The sequence below is a fragment of the Meleagris gallopavo genome, chromosome 4 (genome assembly GCF_905368555.1).
Source record: "Meleagris gallopavo chromosome 4, MGAL_WU_HG_1.1, whole genome shotgun sequence".
Lineage (NCBI taxonomy): Eukaryota > Metazoa > Chordata > Aves > Galliformes > Phasianidae > Meleagris > Meleagris gallopavo.
The window spans coordinates 5,457,652-5,466,774 of record NC_139407.1 but is presented as its reverse complement, the minus strand read 5'-3'; positions in this window follow the sequence as shown (position 1 = coordinate 5,466,774).

The following is a 9,123-nucleotide window of genomic DNA, read 5'->3' as shown; positions in this document are numbered from 1 at the left end:
GGTGTGCTCATTTCCCCCTTTTTGATCAGTTAGGATGCTGTTAAACAGCAGGAAATTCAAGTAGTATGGTGTCAGTGGTTTACCAGCTGGTTCAGCCTGGTTTTGTGACTAATGGGGCAGGGGACCCACGGACCCACACCCTGGGAAAAGGGAAGGGGGAAAAGAGGAAGGGTAGGAAGATGGGAGATGGACCTAGGAACAGAACAGCAGCAACGATCTGAGGAAAAGAGTTAATTTATTAAACATGATATCGAAATGCAAGGTAACACAATATAATGAAAGATAATTGGAATTGAGGCTAATCAATCAAATCAAATGAGCTTGTTCAAAACCAAAGGCCTTGCTCTAGTGCTGAAGGCAAGAGAGCTGGAGAACACACACTGCAGAGAGATGAGCAGTAAAAGAAAAAGGGACATCTTGTGACTTGTGAGCAGTTTTATCTTTCCCTCTCTACAGGAAACAGAAAGGGAACAATGAACGTCTTCTGGGATAGATAGTTCTTCTCTTCTAAGAACTGTTGTCAATCCATGGAGCTGGAGCATTAACTCTTGAACTCCCAGTGCTCTACACGATGTTATGGAACACCGATAACAAAAATCATAAAACCGTGACATATGGTTAATGCTGGTAATGTAACAAGCTGCCATTCAGCCCTGCAAGCAATGTATAAATAATTGTGGATTGTTTCAGAAAAGCGAGCAAACAACAACAAAGCAGCAAACCAGCCCAAATAAATATATTTAGTATATAGTAAAGAAACAAGTGTGCTTAAAGGTCAGCGCTGGGTTTGGTGAGGGCTGAGTGGCAGCTTGAAATGTGCAGTATTTCTCAAGATGGCAGGGATCATTGCAGAACATGATTTCATGGGTTCCTGGAAGCCTTTCACTCATATTTCCAGTTCTAGTTATGGTCAGAACATTCCTAATAGGAAGTTGCAGAGGAATTGGTAATGTCCCTGGAAAGAAATAATGTTGGGAGTACAAGGGAAGGGTAGTATTTGACATGAGTGAGATTGCACCAAGATTAAAGTACATTATTACTATTATTATTATTATTATTATTATTATTAACGAAAGCTCTACCATTATGAGATACTCATTTACCCTGTGCTATTTCACATTAAATGAATTAAATCAAATTTCTACTTCTTTATGCACATAGAATAGGATGGAAACCTTATGCAAAACGTGAAAAACAATGATTTGCATCAGTAGTGAAAGGTACACACCTTCTGTTCCTGATGACTGGTTAAATCCACCTGGGATGGGGATTGTTATGCTTACTGCACGTGGATATCCTGGGAAGGAGTGAAACTTTTGTTTCTGTTATGGTAAATGACTCACAGCAGTGGCATGCAGGAGCCAGCCTCAGGGCAGCTCCTAGCTAAGCACCCACAAGGCCCTCCAGCAGTCTCCCCACCCAGCAATGGTGACCTGAAAAGGAACTCTTGGTTTGGAGTATCCCTTTTCCAGACATTATTTAGTCTAGAATAGGGTGTGATGAGGGTTCTTTACTTACTGATCCATTGTCAGTCCTACTCTGTGGTTCTGTCAAGGCTATATGTGGATGCCTTCATTTGGTCTGAGTGTTTTGATAACTGCTTTGAAGGACTCTTGTTCTGAGTGCATCTCTGGAAAGACACTTTATACTTCCAAGATGAATTCGCTTTTTCATGTAATTGCTGTTGAGTTGGGGATAGAAGCATAAGACCAGACTTGGACATCTGTGATTGAAGCACAGTAAGGCATTTGAGTCATACAGCAGGAAACGTTGCTATTCACAAATAGTGGCCATATATGAAACCATTCTCTCTCAGTTAGTGAAGACTAAGACCATCAAGTAACTGCTGTTTTTTTTTTTTCAACGACCTTTGCCTTTTATCTGTATTTTCTTTCCTTGTTTCTTCATTTGATCACTTCTGTATCTCAGTGACTATTGTTTCTCACTACAAGGACGAGGGAATTCAGTCTAAGCAGATTTTGGTGAGTCATTTTTCACTCTGTGAGGTCTGCCTTGCCCAGTTCCCATCTCTGACTCACAGCAACTGTAAATGGTGGGACGTAGGATTTTAATAGGAGACATACCAAAAATCCTTTTCAGAAGAAGTCCATCTGTTTTTACCACTGATTTCTTTATCAAGAATGTTTTGTTCTTTATTAAATCCCAGTTCCTGGCATTGGCAAGTGCTACAGTACTGAACTGCACGCACAGAAATGTTAGAACTATACAAATAGTCCTTAAATAACACTTATTTTTAATGTAATTCTTTTATGTATATAAAAATAGATTTTACTGGCTTGGGGAAAACTATAAAACTTGGATATAGAGGAAAACTACTTTTTTTTCTGCGCTTGAAGCAGAAGTGCCTACTGTTAATGCTTTTGTACCGTCTGAACTTCATAAAAGCTCATATTTGATGTATTGATCTTTTTTCAGTCTTTTCCCATTTCATTTGTAAGTATATATTTGTGTGGACTTGTGAAATTGGGATAAGCTTTTGCTGTCGTTGTGTAGAATCTGTGTTCTGAGGCTGTTACCTAGGTGACATGATAACACCTGTTTGGCCTAGGGAGAAAATCTAGTACATGAGGCACTGAATTACACACGTAAGTCTCTTGTCACTGAGTCATCTACTTGTATTTTGACATGACTTCTGGTAAGCAAATAGTTTTTAAAAAGCCAGTTCTGTCTTTCTGTGCCTCTGTTTTAGGAACTCCTAACTTCTCAGAATTTTTTCTTTTCGCCTTGACTTCCATACCCTTGTCCTGAACTCAAGGGTGATTTTTGAAGAGCAAATCCAACAGAAAAGAAAAGCTATATGTGAAAACACAATTTAATTAGATTTTTTTGCAAATGCTGCTTCAGGTAAGAGCAAGGTTCATTGGCAGGCTGGTTGAAAATTAGTTGGTGAGAAACTTCAGCCATCAGAGGTAGTGACCGCTATGCAAGTAGGGGAAAAAATAAGAGACTGTTATCAGGAAATACTGTCCTGTAAATACTCAGGCAGATGTTCATGTACATCTGACTGTGTGCCCTATCATCTGTGTATGCCTACAGCAACAGGTAGAAGGACGTTTAACAGGATTATGGAAGGACTCCTAACAACCAACCTGGCCAGCTAGTGCTTAGCATGGAGCCAGGTTCTCCCATGTCAGTGGGATGATTTGTTTGTCCTCAGTGGAGTTACACATATTCAACCAGAGCTGAATTCAAGTTGTTCCTAATACTGCCAAGTTTGCAGTAAGGAAGCAGATCTTTTCGTCTTAAGAAGTGTTTTCATTGAGACAGATGAGTAAAAGATGGAATATTAATGAAGAAAACAATATGGCTAGCGAGACTGCATGCTGCAGCCTAAGATCTTTAAATAATTTGCACTACCCCATTTCCTTTTGAGGTTGTTTTATGTCTTTTTAGAAATGTAACTAGGAAGATAAGCCTAGGTAAGTACTTAAGAAATACTATTTGAAGCTTCAGTGCATCCCTTAAAATAATTACTGCAACATATACCCCGATGCTAACAATAAATCAATGGCTTTCCAGAAAACAATTAGCAGGAATGAAAGAGAAAAATAAGGACAAAATGTCATGAAAAGCCTTGATTCAGAGCTGCAGGACTTAATGTATTGGGTGTTGTAGCCAGGTTTTGTGAATCACCTCACACAAGAAAAGTTAGTCTAGCTTTTCTGGAGTTCTCCTTTAAAATTTAGCTTAGCTCAAAATGCATAAAATCCATTCACTACAGAAATAACTACTGTTATTTGCCACACAAATATGTTACCTCTTGTTTGTGGGTCTGAAAGAATTACACAGAAGTAGGTGTTTCTGTTAGAGCTGGTGGGGAGGGCATTGGGTGATACTGACTTTGAAAAATTGGTTTTGCCCATGTTCATTTTGAAAATGAGCAGACAAGTTTTGGCACATTTAGAATAAGGAGTTCTGTTGTTGTTGTTTGCTGCTAATGGAGAAACCTGTGACAGGGTTTGCCCAGCATGGCAGTGGCTGCTGGTGAGGCAGGCTGTCCCTTGACTCTACACCCACCTCTTTAAGTATCAGATCTGAGGATGGAGCTCAGATGAGCTGAGCCCATGTTCTCCTTTACTGTTGCTATTTCTCAAATGATGAAATCACATCTGGAGGGGTGGCTGCCCACCCACCAACCTCACAGCATCACAAAGCAGCAACAGCAAATTTTTCTTTGATCCAGCAGGTGACACTGAGAAATTGCTTGGTGTATATTCAAACAAAATTACTGTTGGCTGTTTTTGTTTCTATTAAATACTTTGCAGGCATCAAAACCACTGGCTTTGATGTTTTTTATTAATGTAAGTGTAATGTATATTATACATGAGAGACTGTAAACACTATTATAAATCATACATTACATTATGTACTGTAACAGAGCGTGTCTGTAATGTGTCTGTTTATGCTATAGAAATTCTTTTGTCCTGATAAACAGAGAAAGAGTGGCAGCATCTGTGAATAGTGTGCAGCAGATTGTGGTTATCCTCCCTTCTGCAATGGATGTTCCATTTCCCTTTGGTTACATTGCGTAAAATGCAACCCTGTCCCTACGTATGTCAGAGACAGAACATCCCTGTAGTGTACCAGCGAAGATCAGACTTGTGCCTCCATCCTCCACATGTGAAATGAGTGTTCAGAGTCTCCTTCCAGTTTTCTTGCCTCGCCTTTTTAGCCCTTGAGTTCTTTGTTTTCTGGAACAGAGTTAATATTTTATCTTGTACCTGCTTGTACAGCACAGCAGGGACATGGATCTGAGTTCGGACTGAATAAATAAATGGAGTAATATACATAAAAATCAGCATCAGCTGACGTATCAAAGGCAGATAAATAAACTGAACAAAGGACACATATGCATGCTTGGAAATAGTACATTAGAACAACCCTTTTCCTTTAGGATTTTTTTTTTTAAATGAAACAGCAGCATGTTCTTTATTAGCTCTTAAAGCCAGTACTAAGCTTTTGTCTCTATTTTTGTTCTTCTTGGAGATTAACGTGGGATTTTACCCTTGCATGTATGGTTTTGCTTTGTTAGGTTAAGTTTTTGTTTGCCTGATCCATTCAACTGACCAAACTAAATTAGCTGCTTTGAGAATACACTCAAAGTGAAGCATTTTCTGTATGATTTCCCTCATACAAGTTTAATGCAGTTTATAATTAGAAGAGGTTGAGTGCTTCCATTAATTCTGCAAAGTTTTCTCACCCATTTAGTCCAAAAAACCTAATATTTTGCTAACAGAATCAATCTAGGATCAATTAAAGTTTTAGTCCTGAATCCCACGTCCCACAGAAAGGGAAACAAAGTCAGTGTTTTCAGGAGGTTTGGTTGATATTTGCTGTCCTCTCCAAGCTTTAGGGATGGTGGAGTGCTCCGTGGGAATGTTAAAGTCTGGGAATCCCAGATATGCAGTTAATGGAATCAAGCACTATGAGGATTAGTAAGATGTCCCCGTGGAATTGGTGCCTTTCTGTTTCTGTTGCAAATCACTTGCCCTGATAACATGGGCTGGACAGAGCTGTGATGTTGCCATAGTAGTCAAGAAGCAGCAGTAAAAAGAAATTTCTGAGAGATAATATTGTTTGAGGCATCATTAATTCCTAATGGAGGTTGAGGAGGACATTATCCAACCCAAATTGAGGAGGCCCCATCCAACCTGGCCTTGAACACCTCCAGGGATGGAACATCCACAGTATCTCTGGGCAGTCTGTTCCATCACCTCACCACCCTCTCTGTGAAGAAATTCCCCAACATCCAACCTAAATCTTCTCCTGAGCTTAGAATCAATCTGTAAATATGTCTTGCAAAACACTGTCCCCACATTTTTCATCATCAAGTTTCAGTGCAAGATCTCATCTGACAACATAATTTCCGTATTTTAGTGCAATAAGGTCCAAAGTGGCTTTAATATGAGCACCTCTGATCAGCTCAGGGAGATGATTTGTAGCATTTATTGAGTGGCCCAATAAAGTGCGTGTGTGAATTCTTGTCTCTTTAGAACCTGAGAGAATGGCAGCACCTCACCTCCCCTCAAAACACTCCTGACTCCTGGGCAAAACATAAGCTCAACACTCATTTCTGAGTGTAGCAATCTAATTCCATGCTTTGCTTGGACAAATGGATTTTCAGAAGGGCCTGAGAAGAGGAGGAAGGCTGAAGAACCAATATCTTCCTAAGAAAAAGGTTATCAGTGTTTTCCTAGAAGTGGAACATAAACCCTCGAGCAGATGTCCTAAGTACTTCTGTGCTTCTATGAATCAAACCAGTGAAGTTACTCCGATGCGTTTAGTTTGCAGTGGAGCATCTGGTGCACAGGCTGCTATTATTTTGGCCACAGTGAAATTGCCTACAGATTTGGTCTTTTGTACTCTGTCAAAAAGCTTTTCCATTATCTGTTTTCCTAAAACAGTTATATCTTTCCATAAGGGTTGCACTGAGTCAAACTGGGAGGGAGCAGACACCTCATCATCCACACCAATGAAAGAATTTTTAGAGAGAAGGAAATCCTGCCATGGTGCCTGAGTCACCAAGCTCACATCAACAACTTGTTCCTATGTGTGCTGACTTCCTGCACTGCCACTAACACTGTGTGGCTTCCTATGCTCTTAGAAATGTGCAAAAAACCGTTCTGGGTTTCTAGCTGCCTTGCTGTGGAGATGTTTTTACCAGAAGATTAGGGCAAAACTAAGAGATACGAATACTCACAGTCTTTCTGAACAATTTCTCTGAAGCAATTCTCTGCCACAGAATTTTTGTTTTAATTAAAAGAAAATATCCCAAGATCTTACCAGTCGTGATTGTAAAGAAAGCCTTAAAAATATCTTGCAGGCTTGCTTATATGACGTCATTCAAGTCCAGCTATTCCTGAGCAACACCACACGTGGATATTTTTATTCCATGGTTAGCACGACTTTCTCACATTTAGCTTAACTCATTTTCAACGTACATTAAGCTGAGCAAGAGCATAGTGGTTTGGGAAGCAAATCCTGAAAAATGCCTTCTTGTATCCCAGGTCAACATGTCTGTTATTTTACAGGATGGTTTGAAGAAGGGAGATGAGGATTAATCAGCCCAAACCAATTGCCAGCCCAAAGCGGTGACATTGTTAGCATGATTGCTAGTAATAAGCAATATAAGAGAAATTTAAAACAAATTTACAAGTATGTATTATGGACTGTATAGTTCAGCAGAGACATGCTTTTAACTGAAACATGCAGTAATTTATCAATAGGGGCAAGGGAAAATATTTACCTCTTGTTGACAAAAGTTGTTGTTAATTAGTCAGGCACGGAGCCTGGTACCTCATCTAGCAAAGAGATATTTTTCATCTCTACAGGAACAAAACAGAGCTTATTTTAGCAAAGTGGAAATGATCTTTTGACATACTGGATTAGGAGGAAACAAAATACGTTTTATGGACTCCCAGCAGGATTTTAAATAGGAGGCGGCTTATGGAGGTTATAATTCCCCAGCAGGGTAAAACATTCTGTGATGATAATCAGCTCACATGTGTGTCACTGAAAGAGGCAACCTTTTCTCAGGAAAAATCTACCCCTGTTCACTGTACCATGAAAGAAAGAAACCTTTGTGATTTAAACTCGGTGTAGGTAGAAGGATGCTTTTATTTGCATCTTTCTTCAACTTATTTTGTGGTGAGAGTGTTTTCCAAATAGCTGGATGATAAGACATTCCTCACCCAATACCCTGGCATCTCTAAAGCCCTCAAACCCGTTACTGGGGGCATCTGGGCATGGTGAGTGTACTATTGGGATGTGGAGGGGAAGAGGTCTTTCTGGTGGTAGATTAGAACTGGTAACAGAGCTTGCTGATAACCACAAAAAAACACCTGGAGACTGCTCTTACAGTTGGTGGCCCAAGAGGAGTTTGCTACAGTCAGCAACTGCTCCTGACTGGCATGAACTACAATTTCAGCACCTCTACTTTACCATAGCATTAAGAAATACACATCTAAGAATCAAAAGCTGGATTTTACCCTCCAATATGTAGACCACACAGGAGCAGTAATGGGGAAACGCCTAAGCCCCATGTAGATGGCAGAAGCGTGTGTAGCAGAGGCAGGCCTTCAGATTCTGCCTCAGTGGTTTTGCAGAGTCTCTGAAGACTCGGTGGTGGTGAGCATGGATTGACTGAAATTGGAAGCAACTGTCTGCTCAAGTGTTGAAAAGAAATAGAAAGCCCATAGTGAAAATAACACAATCAAGAAGCTCTCTGACGAGCACTGCACTTTGTTTTGTGAGATGCTGTACTTCTGGTTACCCACGAAATGAAAGGAGTTAATGTTGCTCAGAAGAGAGGAGCTCCAGCCCAGAATTGGTTTTATTTTGTGTCAGTTTGTTCTCCCTTAGCATATCTAAATTGTTTCCTTTTTGCTATTTTCTTGTGTTGCCTAGAAACATTTAGTAAGTTGTCAACTCTATAATACAGGCTGATTTAAGATTCATCTAGAACGAGCTTTAACACAAAAGCAGTCTGTTTTTTAAACACCCTGAGGATATTGAATTAAGGATTTGGGTTTTGTTTGCTTGTTTTGTTGGTTGGTTTTTTGCTTTGTTAGGTTTTGAGCAAATAAGAATTCATTTTACTAGGGCAACAGCACTGAATATACCTTTACACTAAGATCAGCTCCTTGTCCTTTACCCTGTAGGCCTCGCTGAGGCAAAGGTTCCTAGAAAAACCATTATGCCTTTTTCTGAGAGCCAGACTGATGCTGGTGCATGTTTTATCTTAGATGGGATGGGTCTGCCTCAATATGTGAGAATCTCCAACACAAATTCCTAAACTTGAAGTAGGATAATTGAGATAATTCAATTGTATGAAATTGTTCCCAGGGGAATTCATGTTAATGATAAGTCTCTTATAAAGCTTACCCCTACGTGTTTATTTTGCTTGTGGGACTGTTAGAAACATGTTGGTCTTTTCTCCAAGTATGCATCACTACTCATAGATGAGTGAATATTAATAGGTTCATCATACCATAAAATCCACACTATTTTACGCAGTTTTAGAGCATTTAGTGTTTAAAACCCCAACTGTATTTTAACACACAAATCTTCAGTACTTGTACTGTTATTTCCCTGATTAAGTAA